At 34.6% G+C, this 18,795-nt stretch overlaps 1 long non-coding RNA gene across 2 annotated transcripts; it reads left to right on the plus strand.

Annotated features, from left to right (window-relative positions):
* The first annotated feature begins 13,436 nt into the window (after positions 1-13,436).
* On the plus strand, positions 13,437-17,133 carry LOC141633177 (uncharacterized). Of its 2 annotated transcripts, none has more exons than XR_012537979.1 (4): positions 13,437-13,618; positions 13,697-16,246; positions 16,637-16,707; positions 16,829-17,133. It is a non-coding gene; the product is annotated as an uncharacterized LOC141633177 (long non-coding RNA). The 2 variants fall into 2 exon arrangements; XR_012537980.1 differs by having other exon boundaries at positions 13,697-13,747.
* The last annotated feature ends 1,662 nt before the right edge of the window (positions 17,134-18,795 follow it).

Below are 18,795 nucleotides of genomic sequence, written 5' to 3' on the forward strand. Positions count from 1 at the left end.
GGGTATTTTCGAAGGACGTATTCTAGATATTATTTATATTGGAATAATGACATTGCTACACATCATTATGACATGAGTGTGTTGGAGATTTAAAAATCTCTTTCCATAAGGTTAAGATGAGACCACTTCAAAATAGGTATTTTGAAAGGATATGATGGGAACATATATGGTTTTATCCTAATAACTTGGCAGTGCAATTTATATTTCAATTCTTGATTGAGAAGTCAATTTCGAAATGTGTGAAATTGAGTGGGAGTTAGGAAATTCTCATGTGAAGACATGAAATTTAGTGGGAGCTATCATCCTTGAATGTATAAAACTCATTACTCATTAAGGAATGACAAGCTAATATCTTCTTCACAAAGAAGTATTTGAGTTTTCAATTCTGGATGAACATGGACTATGATGAATCCAATTACATTGAAAGATATTGGATTTGTATTAAGATATACTCATTGTATCAACATACACATAGGTTATTCATATGAATGAAAATGGGATTACCATTAGCAGTCATGGTAGTTCATTGAACCTAAGAACGGTTGGTCTCATGATCATTAGCTACTAATGTTTCCGCCATTAGAATAATCATGTACATGTCCAATTATGAATCATATGCATCATATGCATCAGAGCATGATGATCATTGGTAAGCCATAATAGAAACGTCGTGAATTCTCGAGTAGAATCCGATAAGCGATTTCGGTGTTTGTTAGAATGCTCTTATATGTGTCAAGAGGTTGCGCATATTAATGAAAATCCGAGCACATGTAAGGATTTATGAGAATCCTTAACCTTTCAAGCTAGAAGGAGAAATACGAAGTTTTGGAAAGGTACTTAATTGAATAAGAAGTTACTCAATACTAATCTTTCCTAACTATGCTAGGACTTATGAGAAGTGCTAGGCCAGTCGTCTTGGCAAATTGTTGAAGACTCTACAAAACATATACCTAGTGCATTGTGTGTGGATGGGGTACTTTACCTAGTGCATTGTGTGTGGATGGGGTACTTGATCAGTACAAGTTATATCATTCATCAAAAATTCGGTCGTTATGTGATAATCGATAAGGAAGTTCTTTCAAGATAAAAAACCAAAACCAAGGTCGGGAACCTTGATGTGTACTTGGTAAGATTCATGCTATGAGAGAGAACATGAATGTAAAGGAAATTGTAAGCTTAAGAAGTTTGAACATATTGACACATGGCATGTTAAACTTCTATTGCAATCAATGAGTGTTTACACTTACGATATACATCACAAGGTTGTAATATGATATTGACTACCCGAGTGTGATGTCGACATTTGTCGTTTGAGTTATTATTATTAACTCACCTTGTACTTTGTTGTATCCAAACGGGTTGTGGAGACAATTGAACCCCGTTAAAGTGAATACGGATTAACATTGTATTTGTCCATGGTTACTTGTATGAGGTGACGTCTCGAAGTGACTAGAGTGTGATGCGATTGATGGCAAGTTCAAGTTCCATAGAGTCATGTGAGATGACTAGTCGATCACATAGGCAGACTGTTAGGAACATTTTGTCGGGCCTAATGACCGCTTATAGAGTTCTGGCAAATTTATATAGCCTGGTCGTGGCGAGAGCTACTATAGTATTCAAATGAGTCGATTCTTTTGACTAAAGACTATTCACCTAAGATGGCACAGTTTCAGATTAACTTTGATTTGTGTTACTACGACCTTCGTAAATGGGGTCAAATGGGCATATTTTGGGTTATGATGGCTGTGGCTAGTCGAAGGGAATGAGTGCGATAGGAATTGTCCACCCCTAGTCAGGGTTATAACAATATCTCAGGGCCACTCGAGGAGTAATGAACTGGAAATGCGTGGCCACGCTCGGAATGTATCTATGATAGATGAATCCGGTCAATCAGTTATTCTCCAGATCGAGGAAACCACTCTCGATATGATCACTTGCAAGTACGACCTGAAAGACACCTTGCATTGAGTGGGAGATAGTAATAGGACAAGAGAAATGGTGACGCACACTTGTTGAGGACAAGTGGGAGATTGTTGGAATATGTGTCCTCCGACAATAATGCGATCACGACTGTTGATCATAATGATCACGTGTTTAATACTCATTATAAAGAATACAATTGGGAAGTAATTTTGTTACTGTCAACTGGTCAACATATATCGGTAATGATTGGCTGACTAGAGTTTGACATTACTGTCGTGCGACGGTGGTGATCAGTTGACCCCCTAGGTCATACCTATAGGGCAACACTCTTAATTGATTATTTAATTAATCGTATAATGTTACGAGTTAATTAAATTATTTGAAAATTGACGGACGATTTTGGAAGTAAAATTTACGTATCATATTGAAATGTGATTAAATAAGATACGGTCTGAGTAATTGAATCGTATCATTACTCGGATGAAATAATTGTTTAAGGTAACAATTAAATTTGAATGAATTATTATAAATACAATCTGTTGTGATTTATAAATGGTAAAATATTTTGGTACAAATAATTATGATATTACTGAGTCGATTTTGTATGTGACGTATTTTTATTAATACGTTGATTTTTAATTTGTTAAAAAAATACATAATAAATTTATGTGACATGTGACATGCTACATATTGACAAATTGACAAAAATAATAAGGATCCCATATTATCAAGTGTACCGAAATTAAGGGGTGGTGGAAGCTAATATTGTGTTTGTTTAATTATTATGAGAACACAATGATTACCTACATTCCTAGCCATGCAACCCTAATATTCATTGTGAAGACAAATGTGTGTATGCATTGGCTCCCTAAAAAGCCCCCTTCCACCCGGTTTTTGATGAGAAAACCATTATGGTTTTTCATCTCACTTTTACCTAATATTACACTAAAATGTGTTAGTGATTATTCATTCTTTTCATCATCCAAAAATTAGAATTATAGAGAGATAAAAAGCTCTCTTTTTCTTCCTCCAATATACCGAAATATTTAAGTGTTTATAATATTTTGGGTCAATTTTCTACTACATTAATATTATACTAGTTCATATAATATTAAATAAATTAAGGGTAAGCTTTGGGTATTAATCCTAAGGAGAGATCCTACACTTGGATCTTGGTTCTTCCATCATAGGAAAGCACAAGAACAAAAGAAAAGGAGATTTCTTTTGTGCCCATAAAACCGAAATCACCAATGTAAGAACATGATTTCTCCTCTATTTTATCATTTGTTTGCATGCATAAAATCCATATTTAATTTTATGACAAATTAAATTAAATCATATATGAATATGTTTATGTATAAAGATCTACATTTCCTTCAATGATGATCCAAATTGTTCATTCAATCAGATTACTAATATTAGTAATGTAATATATGAGTATTAGTAATCAATTTTAAGGTAAACTACTAAACAAATATCTAGCACATATTATTTAGTAGAGATAAGGGATAATCTTGGGTGAAATCAAGAGGAGTGGCTTCTATACTTGAAGTCTTTGGAGGATCATCCTAACATATGGAAAGCTCAAGAACAAGTGAGGTAGGAGACTTCACTTGTGCCCAAAATGGCCGAAAATAAGATGGTGAGAAATCGTTTTTTCATCTCTTTTTATTAAGTTTGCATGCATAAGATCATGTATTTATTTTATGACCAAATAAATTAATTCATATATGAATATGTATCTTATTGAGTTTAAAGAAACACAACATATATATATATATATATATATATATATATATATATATATATATATATAATATATATATATATATATATGGTTGATTTTTAAATTGCGATTATGATTACGAATGTGGAACTGAGATCATGAAGTTGGGTTGTTTATGAGTACTGGTGATTATTGTATTTTGATTGAAGGGACCGAACTGCTAGTCCTTGTGAGTTATTTGTTGAATGGATAAAACGATGTAAGGCCACTCTTAAGCCTCCCAATGGCATATGCAAATATGTAAACCTGTCAAACCACTGCTCCCCATATGAGCAGAAATCATCATATGGTTCACCACAGACATTTTAAAACAATGGTTATTATCAATAATGCAAATGTTCATCTATGTCATGCTACTTTGAGGGATTATATGATCATGCAAATGAATGTCAATGACAACAATACACAATACCTCATGGCTCCATATCCATCACACCGATGCCACAGACACGCCCACGACACCCCACCTCACAAATAGGTACGCGGAACGGGTCAGTGGTACCGAGCCCGAGAGTGACTCGAATCCCCTGCAAGACGTCGTATCTCGACCACACTTATTCCTTCAAACTCAAGTCCATAATGTGCGCATTCCTCTTTGAGTGGGAAGCTCCAAGAGGCGACTCAAACGTAAGACGGTTTTCCAACCGTCTTACGTCTCCTCAACAATCATTTATCACAACCAAAGCTAATTACTAACATGTCCTCCACCAAACAACACCACATAGATTGACAATCACAAACATGTAATACACTTTTCAAACAACACAAATTATGATATGGTAATAATGCCCAATTCATCATTAACTCACCCATATACACAAATGCCTTTTGTACATGTTATAATGCATTCTATCCAACAATGTGAGACCAACCATACTTACCCAATCCCCCACATGTATGAACATTACCAAACAACGACATATAATCAAACCCTAATTACCACTACTCATTTTATAATGCATTTATTATGTTACTAATCCCAAACAATGCACAAATAAAAATTCATATCACCAAAGTTAAGTTGGAAAGTCCTACCTATTGCTAATCTTCAACAAAGTTCAAGCTAAGAGGCTAGAAGTGCTCCTCAATGAAGTTTCCTCCTCCATAATCCATAGCTAACTATTAGTACAACATACCTGAATAATAACAATAATAATTAACCTCTAATTACCCCCATTTAATTAGTCATAACCCTAATTAATTTTCTAAGACCACATACTAATAAAATTAGGGTTTACTAATTAAAAGACAAAATAAAAAGGATTGAATATAATCTTACCAAAATATAAACAAGTGGTAAGAACAAGGATTTGGGAAGTGAATCTTCAAAGATGTGCACTAGATCTTTGTGGATAAGTTATTAATGTTTTGAGAGGGTTTTAGAGAGTAAGGGATAAGGTAGGGAGTGAAGTAGGGCCAAGAAAATCTGAAAAAAGATGTTTAAAGGTGATAAGCCAACCTATCATTTCTCGTGTAAAACAATGGAAAGCGATAGGACACTCGGTCGAGTGCCCGTTCCACTTGATCGAGTGAAGCTCCACTCGGTTGAGTGGCTTTATATAAAAAACATTTAGAAATTCCCAAATGTTACTCGGTCCCTCACTCGGTCGAGTAAACTAACTACTTGGTCGAGTAAAGCCTTAGAAACTACAAGTTATTACAATCTTCCCCTCGCCTTGCAAAGCGAAGGGAAAGCTATCTTCTCTCAATTGGCACCACCAATGCAACAACTCAAGAAAATGGGTCGTCTTTGCCATCAAGTTCTCAAGCTCCTCCCTCAACTATGGTAATTCCTCTTTATCCTTTTCCATACAAGCCTTATATCCATGATGATTTCAATATCGTGGAATATATTGAATTTATCTCGGGTTTAAAGAATCATATCCATAAATAGATGTACAACGATCGGGTTAATAGTTATTATGCCCAATACCCGCCTCTTTACAGCTTGGCTAGGAAAGGGTTGCTTGACCCTAACGGGCCATTGCCAGATAGGGTGGACCGAAAAGAATTCTTCACGGACTTGTGCACCTCCAAAGATGAAGAGGTATTATGTGAAGAAGGAAATGGGAGTGTGTAGACACCTCAAAGTTGTCTAATAGCCTTAAGGGTACCCAATGATGAGGCTCAAACTAAATGACTAAATGGAAATTGACAATGTCGTAAATAACGACTCTTTTCGCTTAGTTTCTGATAAATCATTCAAAATGGCATAAGACCACTCATTAGCTCTTTTATTTCCACTTATCCACCACTTTGTTAGTTAATGACATCAAACCATTTCTACACCTTTGTTCCATCCTTGAAATCCCATTTCATATTCAAGTCATACAATTAGTTACGCATTTTTAGTAAGGGGGCCAAGTATATTAAGGCAATCCACCTTATCATAGTTCACTAGGAAGTACGAGTAGAAAAGGCATATCTAATGGGAGATTGTTGGTCGTTTCAGCTTCGTAGATATTTGCAAGTGACAAGGAAATAGACATACTTTAACAATTTGGATTGATAAAGGTCAGAGCTTAACAATTGTTATTAGTTGGAAACAAGGTATGGGTATGAATGTAAGAATTGGATTAAAAGTGGTTTGTTAATTCCTCGTAACGCATACTCCGTTATTGTTAAGGAATCGTACGTACGTACAAGAATATATTTTTAACGAATCTAAAGTACGTAAGAATACCCAGACCATCTAAAACTCTATCTTCTACCACTTCGAGATTCAATAGACTATAGCCCAAGATCATTATAAATACTCAATTCCATTATCACAATTGAGGGGAACACACAAAGACGAATATTCACATTCTCGACAGACTAAAAGCAGAATATCAATACAGATCACCCGTTTCAAATAAACTACCTCAGTTTCAAAACAAACCAAATACATTAAATCGTCCCAGTTTCAATACAAGCGCATAAGAGCCATTAATTTACGACAAAGTCGAAATTCATTAATAGTCAACATCCAGATAGGCCTGAGGGTACCAATATCAAATACGTTTTCTTTACTCTTTTTATTCATCTTTTAGTTATTATTTTCGTTACTTATCGTATTACCTTTATAATTGTATATAAACTAACATTTTCTCCTTTCTCCTTTCTCAGAAGAGTTGTCATTTTCTCCTTTCTCAGACGAGTTAATTCACACTTACATTGTCTCCATTCCTCATGGGATGATCCTTTCATTCATTTAGGTGAGTGAGAGAGATGCACAGGTCTCCATTGTCTTCTAACACCATAGAACCTTCTACTCCACTCCATTTGTCACCCTCGTTTAGCATCCAAGACTTTGGGGGATGTACACTAAGTTTATACGGTCACAAAAGTATTTTGTTTCTATGGTATTTGTTTTGCTTAATTAGTAGAGCTTGTTACTTTAAAAGGGGCAAAACTCATCAAAATATAACTCAAATAAACAAGTCAAGTAAAAATGAAACACATTCTCCATACCAGAGAATTTTTAGGAGTTACTTCCAAAGTATCAGTGTCCAGTATTTCTACTTGAATCACATTTGGGTCAGACCCCATCTTTTTCAAAAAATCTTTTCAAAAATTCGATAATCATTTTAACTATTTCCGAAAATACTTCATTTTTGCATTAATCATACATGCATTGTGTCCAAGACATGCATTTGCATTTTAGGTGTCATATATTTGTCACTAACAACTCCCAGTCGACTACTTTGTTATTCATCTACCAAATTCATCCAAAGTGGGGGTTTCTCATAAAGTCTCATTTTTCTCATAAAATAAAATTTTGTCAAATTCAAATTCAATGATTGTGAAAACTTCCAGCCTAATATTTATGCGAAATAAAATTTTGCGAATTTCCAGCCTATTTCAGCCACTTTCATGAAATAAAATTTTGCAATTTTTAAATTCAACTTATTTCGAAATAAAAGTTTGAAATCCTTTGGTCGGCAGGCCCTGACAAGCATTTTAAGTTCTTAAAATAATTTTTTTTTTGAACTTACCTATTTGCGAAATAAAATTTTGCAATTTTCGTATCTTTTGGTCGACAGGCCCTGACATGCATTTAAGTTCTTAAAATAAAATTTTCTGAACTTCCCTTTTTGCGAAATAAAATTTTGCAATTTTCAAATCAATTGGTCGGCAGCCCCTGACATGCATTTGAGTTCTTAAAATAAAACTTTCTAAACTTCCCTTTTTGCAAAATAAAATTTTGCAATTTTCAAATCAATTGGCCGACAGGCCTTGACATGCATTAGAGTTCTTAAAATAATTTTTTTTGAATTTGCCTTTTTGCGAAATAAAACTTTGCAAATCCTAGTTTGTAAAATTAGATTTTACATTCTAATCCCTTTTCAAAATAAAATTTTGAATTCCTCGGTCGGCGGGCCCTGATACACATCCGAGCTTGTGAAATCAGATTTTGCAGGTTCACTCTTAATTAAGTGAAACAAAGTTTTGCTTAATAGGATTCCAGAACAGCTGAACAAAGTTTGGCTATACCAGATTCAAGACAAGCTAAACAAAGTTTGGCTATTCCAGATTCCAGACCAGCAAAACAAAGTTTCACTTTACCAGATTCCAGACTGGCGAAACAAAGTTTTGCCATTCTAGTTCCCAAATTGGTAAAACAAAGTTTTACCAGCTTCATTCTAGACCAGTGAAACAAAGTTTCGCTAATTCAGCCAGTATCCAGATTCCAGCTAGCTCCATTCTAGATTCGTATAACAAAGTTTTGCTGTTCCAGTCCCAGTTTTTAGCTACTCCAGACAGGTAATATAAGAGGCCCAGCTACGTTTCTTAACCTTTATCAATCCCAACCGGACTAATTTGACCTTCGTCCTACTCAGACTCGGTCAAAGTGAGGGCTTCTGTAGACACCTTAAAGTTGTCTAATAACCTTAAGGGTACCCAATGATGAGGCTCAAACTAAATGACTAAATGGAAATTGACAATGTCGTAAATAATGGCTCTTTACGCTTATTTTCTGATAAATCATTCAAAATGGCATAAGACCACTCATTAGCTCTTTTATTTCCACTTATCCAACTTGATTAGTTAATGACATAAAACCATTTCTACACCTTTGTTCCATCCTTGAAATCCCATTTCATATTCAAGTCATACAATTAGTTATACATTTTTATTAATTGGGCCAAGTATATTAAGGCAACCCACCTTATCATAGTTCACTAGGAAGTACGAGTAGAAAACACATATCTAATGGGAGATTGTTGGTTGTTTCAGCTTCGTAGACATTTGCTAGTGATAAGGAAATAGACATCCTTTAACAATTTGGATTGATAAAGGTCAGAGCTTAACAATTGTTATTAGTTGGAAACAAGGTATGGATATGAATGTAAGAGTTGGATTAAAAGTGGTTTGCTAATTCCTCGTAACGCATACTCCGTTCTTGTTAAGGAATCGTACGTACGTACAAGAATATTTTTTTAACAAATTTGAAGTACGTAAGAATAGCCAGACCATCTAAAACTCAATCTTCTACCACTTCGAGATTCAATAGACTGTAGCCCAAGATCATTATAAATACTCAGGGGTTTTTGGTTGGAGCTTTTGGAATGGATTGGAATGGATTCAGGTCATTCAAATGTTTGGTTGGAGCATTTTGGAATTGAGTTAGATACCTGATGGATTCTAACTCCATTCCAACCCCTTGGAATCTCATACCCATCTCTCTCCCCAAGTTTCCAACTCCATTCCACCCAACACATTATTATTCCCATACTCAGATTGAACCAAACAACTTCAAACATGTATGGGGTTCTAACTCCATACCTCTTTGGAGTTAGAATCCATTCCCTTCCATACCTAATGTTTGAACCAAATGCCCAAATTCCATTATCACAATTGAGGGAAACACACGAAGACGAATATTTATATTCACGAAAGACAAAAAGAAGAATATCAATACAAATCACCCATCTTAAATAAACTACCTCAGTTTCAAATCAAACCATATACATTAAATTGTCCTTATTTTAATACAAGTGCATAAGAGCCATTAATTTACGATAAAGTTGAAATTCATTAATAGTCAACATCCAGATAGGCATGAGGGTACCAACATCAAATACGTTTTCTTTACTCTTTTTATTCATATTTTATTTATTATTTCCTTTACTTATCGTATTATCTGTATAATTGTATATAAATTAACCATTTTAACTTGTCCTTCTAAATAATTGTATAAAGTTTGTTTCTACCATTCTTTTTTCTGTCTTATTTTCGTCAAATATATATAATATTAAGAATAAGTAGTAGAGGCCGTCAGTTTAATGGGCGGTCCGGGTGCCTAACACCTTCCCTGACCATACCTTTACCCCCGAATCCGCAATCTTTGGTTTAGACCGGAGTGACGGTTCAATCCCTATACCAGGGATCAAAAGGAGTCTTTTCCGTTAAAATTGTTTTTCTATGTTTTTGTTTAAAACCTACTGGCAAATCCATACTATTACTAATTTCAAAAAGGAGAATTTTTCAGGAATCTCACAGAGTGATGGAGGGAGTGATGAGGTGAATGATGAAGCTATGAATGTGAGTGATGATGATTATGAGATCAATGATGATGAAGGGGATAATGAGAGTGATGATATGGCAACCTCAAGCGGTGATAATGAAGAAGAGGACTCTGATGATGATGGGATGAATGATGAAGGCAATTGAGGGTAAAGGATAACAAACACTTAGTGGATGAAGACTCACTTAGCATCCTTGCGATGGTACTTGTATGTTCCTTATATACCCTTTTCTCTCATGTTTAACATAACTTGTACTTCATATTGCATTTCTAGTGTTGTTTTGGGTTTTTGCTTGATTGTTGTCCTAGAACCATTAGAGGATCCTATTCCACTGTAGCAATATCAAGGTGAGACAAATGTTTGCTTCCTCAAGAAAAATCCAAAATGATAATTGCATAGCATGCATGGTATTATGGCCAAACTTTCTTCCATAGCCTTAATCGGTTTAGGGAAGTTTAGTCACAAGCAACCCGAGTTAATTCAAATTAGCTCTCCGAACAATTGAAAGCTTGCATAACTTAGTGTAGTAAAGATTGCATCACTTGTAATATATATCATATAGCATTGCATTTAGTATTAGTTCATGCATTAGTCCATGCATTTGCACTTAGAATAGATTCATGCATTGCACTTGCATCTATTTACCTATCTCTCTGTCCATTGAGGACAATGTCCATGTTATTGTGGGGATAAGAAAATATATTTCAAAAATAATAAAAATTTGAAAATTTTCGAAAAATCTCAAAAATATGCCTTTAATTTCCAAAAAAAAAAATATCCCAAAAAATTTGAAAAACAAAAATCCAAAAACATGGTTTTTACTTTTAGTACACTACGCTAAATAAGTCCTTCAATAATGGTCAGATAATGCAATTACTGTTTTTAAATAGAAGCACGAAATCGTTATTGCAACGACGGTTGTTAAATATATACCACGGTTGTACAAACACGCGACCGTTAGATAACATCAATAACGGATCTATAATACCGTTATCACAACTCAAGAACCGTTATAAAACTGTTGTTAGATATGTTTATGGCAAGGGGTGTACTTTTAAGAAACCGTTATTAAATCTTAATAACGGTTTCGAATCTGTTGTCGTAGTTTACTATTGACAACGGTTCAGTGGTTCCAAAACCGTTGTCTAGAGGTTAACCGGTTGCCCAACAAACAATTGGCGAAAGCAAAGGACACTAGCAAGCAAGGGACAAACCCCATCTCAATGTTTTGAATTGTGAAATGCGAAAGTTGTTAAAGTTCAATGAGGTCAAATTTAGAATGCTAGTCTAAACCACTTTTGTGTATTGACTTGAGCATTTAATTCCCAAAAATCTTTTTGTTATGCCACCTTGTCCAGCTTGGGACGATCCATGACCTTTAAACTTGTGAATAATTCGAGACTTGTCATTCTGTAATAACCCTCATATTTCATAGTTATAGGACCCTTTGTGTGTCTAAAGTACAAGGTAGACTATAAAAGGTTAATAGAAAGCTTGCACAAATGTATCATAGTTGGAAATGTGATCACTTGTTTTAGGGGTATTTTGAAACGGTCATATCTAGAGTTTTAGAGCTCCGATGAGGGTCATTCAAATTAGAAGTGAAATCTTATTGTCTTAGCTTTCCAATGTATGACCACAAGCTTCATTCTGATACGTAACGAAGAAATGGCTACCGTTTGAAGTTAGGCTGGCAGGTTTAGGCGCGACTCGCGTGTCGCGGAATTGGCTGGTCGTTCTCTGCGCTGTTTCGTGATTATTGTTATTGTTATTGTTATTGTTATTGTTATTATTATTATTATTATTATTATTATTATTATTATTATTATTATTATTATTATTACTATTACTGTTATTATTGTTATTATTATTGTTACTATTATTGTCACTATTATTATTACTATTATTATTATTATCATTACTATTATTATTATTATTATTATTATTATTATTATTATTATTATTATTACTGTTATTATAATTATTACTATAATTTTTATTAATATTATTAATATTATTATTATTATTATTATTATTATTCCTATTATTATTCTATTCTTTTCCTAAACCTACTATAATCTATCCTTGACTCTATAAATACCTTTAAACATTAGATCTTAAAACCCTTTTAGCTTATTTTATAACTTTTACACAAAATCTCATAAAGTTTAATAAGAGGCGAGAAGGAGGGAGATCTAGTGAAATTGAACTGGGGATTTTCATTCTAGCTAGCAAGATCGAGCCTTTATCATCGTAAGTTGTTAGATCTATCTCCTTAATAAATAGTTTACATTTAAATCGCTGTAGTTGTTGGCCTATAGGTTGAATAAGACTAAACCCTAACCTTATTATTAGGGAATTAGATTATGTACGTTGTTGTATGAAGTACTTAGTAATTGAATGCTGTTGTGTGATTAATTTAGGCGTCAAATTTATTGAGGAGCACCTGCTAGGCGTGAATAAGTGAAGATTGTGAAAAGGTAGGGATTATCCTTCATAATTTTCATTTATGTGATTGTTAATTGTATGTATATATATATATGTGTGTGTGTGTGTGTGTGTGTGTGTGTGTGTGTGTGTGTGTGTGTGGTTGATTTATAAATTGCGATTGTGATTACGAAACTGGAACTGAGATCATCGAGTTGGGTTGTTTATGAGTATCGGTGACTATTGTATTTTGAGTGAAGGGACCGAACTGCTAGTCCTTGTGAGTTATTTGTTGAATGGACAAAACGATGTAAGGCTGCTCTTAAGCCTCCCAAGCGCATATGCAAATATGTAAACTTGTCAAACCACTGCTCCCCATATGAGCAGAAATCATTTATGTCAGGCTACTATGAGGGATTATATGATCATGCAAATGAATGTCACTGACAACAATACACAATACCTCATGGCTCCACATCCATCACACCGATGCCACATACACTCCCACGACACCACACCTCACAAATAGGTACTCGAAACGGGTCAGTGCTACCGGGCACGAGAGAGACTCGGATCCCCTGCCAGACATCGTGCCTCGACCACACGAGTCCCTCTAAACTCAAGTCCTTAATGCACTACAATAAATTCAATATTAGACGACATTTATCTAGAAGCACAAGTAGTAATTGCCACCTTAGTTGTACTTCTCGTTGCATTTAATCATGCAATTGCTCTAAATGCCGCCTTAGCTATTTTTTTCACTTCCCCGCGCACTATTTCCACTGGCGCTCATTTCTTCTAATTTATTTTCATTTCAATTTCAACATTCACACTTTGTGTTTAAGCCACTCTTAACAAAAAAAAAAAACAAATACACTGTAAATTGTTTCATTTCTCCTTCTGAGCTTCATAAACCTAAAACCTAAAACCTAAATTAATGGCGTCAGTTAGCCTGCCTTCTCAATTACAGGTATGATTCTCAATGTTTTAGTCTACTTTATCAATTATCTAGTTTAATTAAGTTCCAATGATTCTCTTTCTGAATTAGGGAAGTTCAATTTGCTTTTGCTGCTCAAAATTGAAGTCTCGCCAATTTGGGGTAAGCACTTTACTTTGCTTCTCTAAATTCACTCACCATTGATGATTACTTTATTTTACCCTATTTGAATAAGAAACTTGCTTTGAAAATTAGGAACTTTGCTTTGGATTTAGGAAATTTGGGTCTATTTGACGGAAGTTTGGAACTTTGGTTTGGTGCTTCCTTCAAAGGTGTCTGGTTTTATGTGAATTTGTTAAGGGATTATTATAATTTTAATCTACCTTTTTAACTGCTAGTTTTAGGAAAAAAATTATGATATCATAAGTTTTGTTATGCCACCATAATTATGGATGGTAGAACTCACAAATGGATTGCTAGTGATAATCGATATGAGTACTACGCTGGGGTTTCTGAATTTTCATCCGTCGTGTTTAGCAAAGATAAATACAGCAAACCAAGTGGTGTTAGTCCAGTGGTTGCCGGGTTAAACCTTGAAGCTTACAGAAATGCAGGAGTTGAGAGGTCTCGGGTTCGACTACCAGCTGGGGCGATGATCACTTGGCCACTGCAGCCCCCAAAGGGGGTGGCTTACATGGTCCATGTGGTGATGCAGGAATGCATGGGCTCGGGGGGATTCAACCCTCTCGTCATCAAAAAAAAAATTTATAAATACAGGAATGTCCCTTATCTATGCACTAAATATTTGAATCGCTTTACTTTAGATAGGGTAGATATGTATGACCACCTTGTGATCAACAGAATGATGGTAGATTATGAGGTTCGGTACTGTCACGGTGAATCACTGTCCACTAATGTTTTTGAAATAGACACAAATACTATTGGTTAGCCTATCTATGGTCATGACAATGTCAATAATGAGTTTAATGAGGATACCATGAGATTACTATCAGACATTATAAGAGCTTCCAAATTGACCCAAAGTATTGTGGAAGAAGGTGGTATGGTTCAAGAAAATAAAAGTACACTAAGTGATAATCGGGAGGGGTTAGAGATGCCTAATGTTGTTGTTAAGGCCGAAATTGAAAAATTCAATACGTTTATTAAAGATGTTAATTGGGAGCTTTATCTTCGGTGTAAGAAGTTTAACTAATTATCATTTTTTATTACAAAAATAGTATAACATTAAGTGTAGATTTGGTTGGTCTAATACGTCTTTTCATGTATTAATTAAATTGCTTACTTGCTTGAAGGCCAGATGATGAAATAGATCAGTGTTCGACATCTAACTTTGAAGGGTTATATGTAAAGAGTAACCAAATGGGAGATGCAAATGCCGAGGACGAAAATCATATTATTTAAAAAAAAAATAGTTCTGATGGTTTTTTTCGATGTTTGCATCATATTATATTTGATTTCTCTTTGTTACACTAAATTTTAAGTTGATGGCTTTGCATAAACTTCTATTTTATCTAATTTCATGTGTTTCATAGCTTTCAATGGTGACAAAACGACCCATATATTTTACCCGTATACTTTATACTAGTTACCTTTCAACGGTGAAAAAAAAGAGGTAAAGGAAGGGCGCAGTAGAGTAGAAGCACGAGCACCGATACTTGTCTGCACTAACTCAATTAACAATGAGATGGCTCTGTTTACACAAAATCGTATTTAAGACGACACTATCCATTTTAAGCTTAAGACGAGTGAAGCAATATAGATGAGACAAAAGAATAATGCATAGGGGATAACAAAATATTTGTCCTTATGTAAGTAGGTGTATATTTGACTCGTTTTAATCTTAAGAGGAATATACCCGTCTTAAGAGAGACTTACTACTTGTTTATTACGAAACTATGTCGTACCACAAATTATGGTGTAAATCTGTTTAAATTTGTTACACTTTTAAAAAAAATTGATACTCATATGTTTGTTTATGTTTTTGGTAGGAGAATGAATTGTTAATGGGGAGATGTCATCATCACTTTAAGAGTGATATGTGTAAGAGGAGTATGCATATGTTTTCTCCTTTTTTTATTTTTGTATTAAGAGTGTTTGTAGCCGTATTATGTGTCCATTCTTAAAATTGATAAATATAATTAGAAACCTTGAGGTACTATGTTTGATACTTGTTTAAGGCGTCACCTGATTTTTTCCGCCCTTCACTAGAATTTGGAAATTCGATCATACAAGCTGGAGTTTCCTTGAGTTGGTGTTGTGAATCGCTCTCAAGCAGGTATTAGTAAAAGTGTTGATAGGATGGCTGCTCGACGCAAAAAATGAGAGTTCTGGAGTTCTAGCTCAGAGTACAAGCATATGGCTAATAGAATGGGTTAAGAATTCTTAGCCAGGCCGATGTTAAAGGTCTTTTTCCTGTTGAGTTAAATATAACAAGCGTAATCCTAAACGTTGCCTAGGTTTTATGGAAAACCACCTATTACATTGGATTAGCCACTTTTTTATGGATCTTTAATATTTCAGCATCTAGAAAGCGTCATCAAATGTCGGATTCGTGACCTTCAATCTCTCATCAACAAAACCATTATTAATATAGAAACAGAGTTGAGCCGCCATGGAAGGCCTGTAGCTACAAATGTTGGAGTAAGTATATATTTGTGGTTTCTCTTATCTTTTTTTGATTTTATATTCTATTGGTAAAAGGAATGTTTAAAGTCTGTTGATTTAGATCGTTGGGTCATCTCGTTATTTAGGAGGGACATATTTTTTGATGGTAGGTCTTGAGAGTAATAGCTAGCCCTATATGGACGTCACAGATGCTTTGAGAAGTTGATCTCAGTAGGTTTCTAATAATATCTGTACATGGTTTTCTTGTTTATTACAGGACTTGGTGAAACTCAACCAATGTGTTTGTCCGGTTAAGTTATTGATGGTTACGCACCAAGAATATTACGAGTCAACATAACTGCTCTTGTACATGCGACAGTTTATTGATGATTCTGGTTTCTCTTATACTATTCTTTATTAATGCAGGGAAAGTTGTACATGATCATGGAAATTTGTCGTGGGTTCAACCAGATCTTTAAAGAGCATCTCGATAGAGTGTATGTTGATGTTTGATGTATAGCTGTAACATTGTTAAATTACCGTTTCCTTTGGTGGACATAGCTTTTCTATATTGCTTCTAATGTTTATGACAATATTTCTGCTTCTACGGCCGGCCAGGTGATGACAAAATTTATGGAGTGTTTGATAATCAGCTGCTTTAAAAGAGTTACACTTTGTCAAGCATCTTTCCATGGACAATGTGTAAAAACTCATTACTGAAGCTCATGAATACCAACATCATCTTCTTGCTCATGAACAAGGGTATAGGCGCTTCATTGAATGATAGATATTAATAGGATAGCCTCGTCTAAAATGGTATTTTGATTTTTGGATGATATCAAGTTAGGCTTAGGTTATCTTTTAATTAAGTGTGAATGAATTGAGTTGATACTCATATAAGTCTTTTGTAATGACAAATTTTATTTTCAATATTATATATGGTACTATTTTATATGTTATGTCCTTTTTAAATAGTTACTTTTATTTTATGCAAACACAAATAAGCAAAAAGCTCTAAAAAAACAATGTCACGTTTATCAATGAATTATTAATATTATTAAATGGAAAAAGAAATATGGTGGATTTCAAAATTTATAAAAGGGGCTTAGATGGCATTTATACAGCCATTTACCAGCATAAACAGGAAATGCCATTAGGACTTTTAGCGACACTGGATCTCGCGACATTTAATCAAATGTTGCTATAATTTGTCGCGGCATTTACATATGCCGCCAGAAGTGAAATTAAACGCTGCTATAGATATACAATGTTGTAGTGATGTGCATTTCTCTCTTTGAGTGGGAAGCTCCAAGAGGCGACTCAAACGTAAGACGGTTTTCAAACCATCTTACGTCTCCTCAACAACCATTTATCACAAACAAAGCTAATCACCAACATGTCCTCCACCAAACAACACCAAATCGATTGATAATCACAAATAGGTAGTACACTTTTCAAACAACACAAATTATGATATGGTAATAATGCCCAATTCAAAATTAACTCACCCTTTTACACAAATTCCTTCTGTACATGTTATAATCCATTCTATCCAACAATGTGAGACCAACCATACTTACCCAATCCCCCACATGTATGAACATTACCAAACAACAACATATAATCAAACCCTAGTTACCACTACTCATGTTATAATGCGTCTATTATGTTACTAATGCCAAACAATGCACAAATAATAATTCATATCACCAAAGCTAAGTAGGGAAACCCTACCTGTTGCTAATCTTCAATAGACTTCAAGATAAGAGGTTAGAAGTGCTCCTCAATAAAGTCTCCTCCTACATAATCCATAGCTAACTATTACTACAACATACTACAATAATAACAATAATAATTAACCTCTAATTACCCTATTTAATTAGTCATAACCCTAATTAATATCATGAGACCAAATACTAATACAATTAGGGCTTACTAATTAAAAGACAAAATAAAAAGGAGTGAATATAATCTTACCAAAATATAAACAAGTGGCAAGAACAAGGATTTGGGAAGTGAATCTTCAAAGATGTGTACTAGATCTTTGTGGATAAGGTAGTAAGGTTTTTAGAGGTTTTTAGAGAGTAAGGGATAAGGTAGGGAGTGAAGTATGGCCAAGAAAATCTGAAAAAAGATGTTCAAAGGTGATAAGGCCACCTACCATTTCTCGTGTAAAACAATGGAAAACGATAGGACACTCGGTCGAGTGCCCGTTCCACTCGATCGAGTGAAGCTCCACTCGGTCGAGTGGCCTTTTATTAGAAACATTTAGAAATTCCCAGATGTTACTCGTTCCCTCACTCAGTCGAGTGAGCTACACTCGGTCAAGTAAACTAACTACTTGGTCGAGTAAAGCCTTAAAAACTCTGAGGTATTACAATCTTCCACCCCTTAAAAATAACTTCTTCCCCGAAGTTCACACCCGACACTATACTCTACCAAACTCTATATCCCATAACACCCCAAAGGTGCATGGTGGTAAGTCATAAAAGGACGAGACTAGTAAAAGAAAGACCATAAGGTGAGGTGATGACGACTTTAAGTAAAAGAAATAAAGAAAACTAGTACTTGCTTAATAAGCCCCA

This window comes from Silene latifolia, chromosome Y (assembly GCF_048544455.1).
Source record: "Silene latifolia isolate original U9 population chromosome Y, ASM4854445v1, whole genome shotgun sequence".
Taxonomy (NCBI): domain Eukaryota; kingdom Viridiplantae; phylum Streptophyta; class Magnoliopsida; order Caryophyllales; family Caryophyllaceae; genus Silene; species Silene latifolia.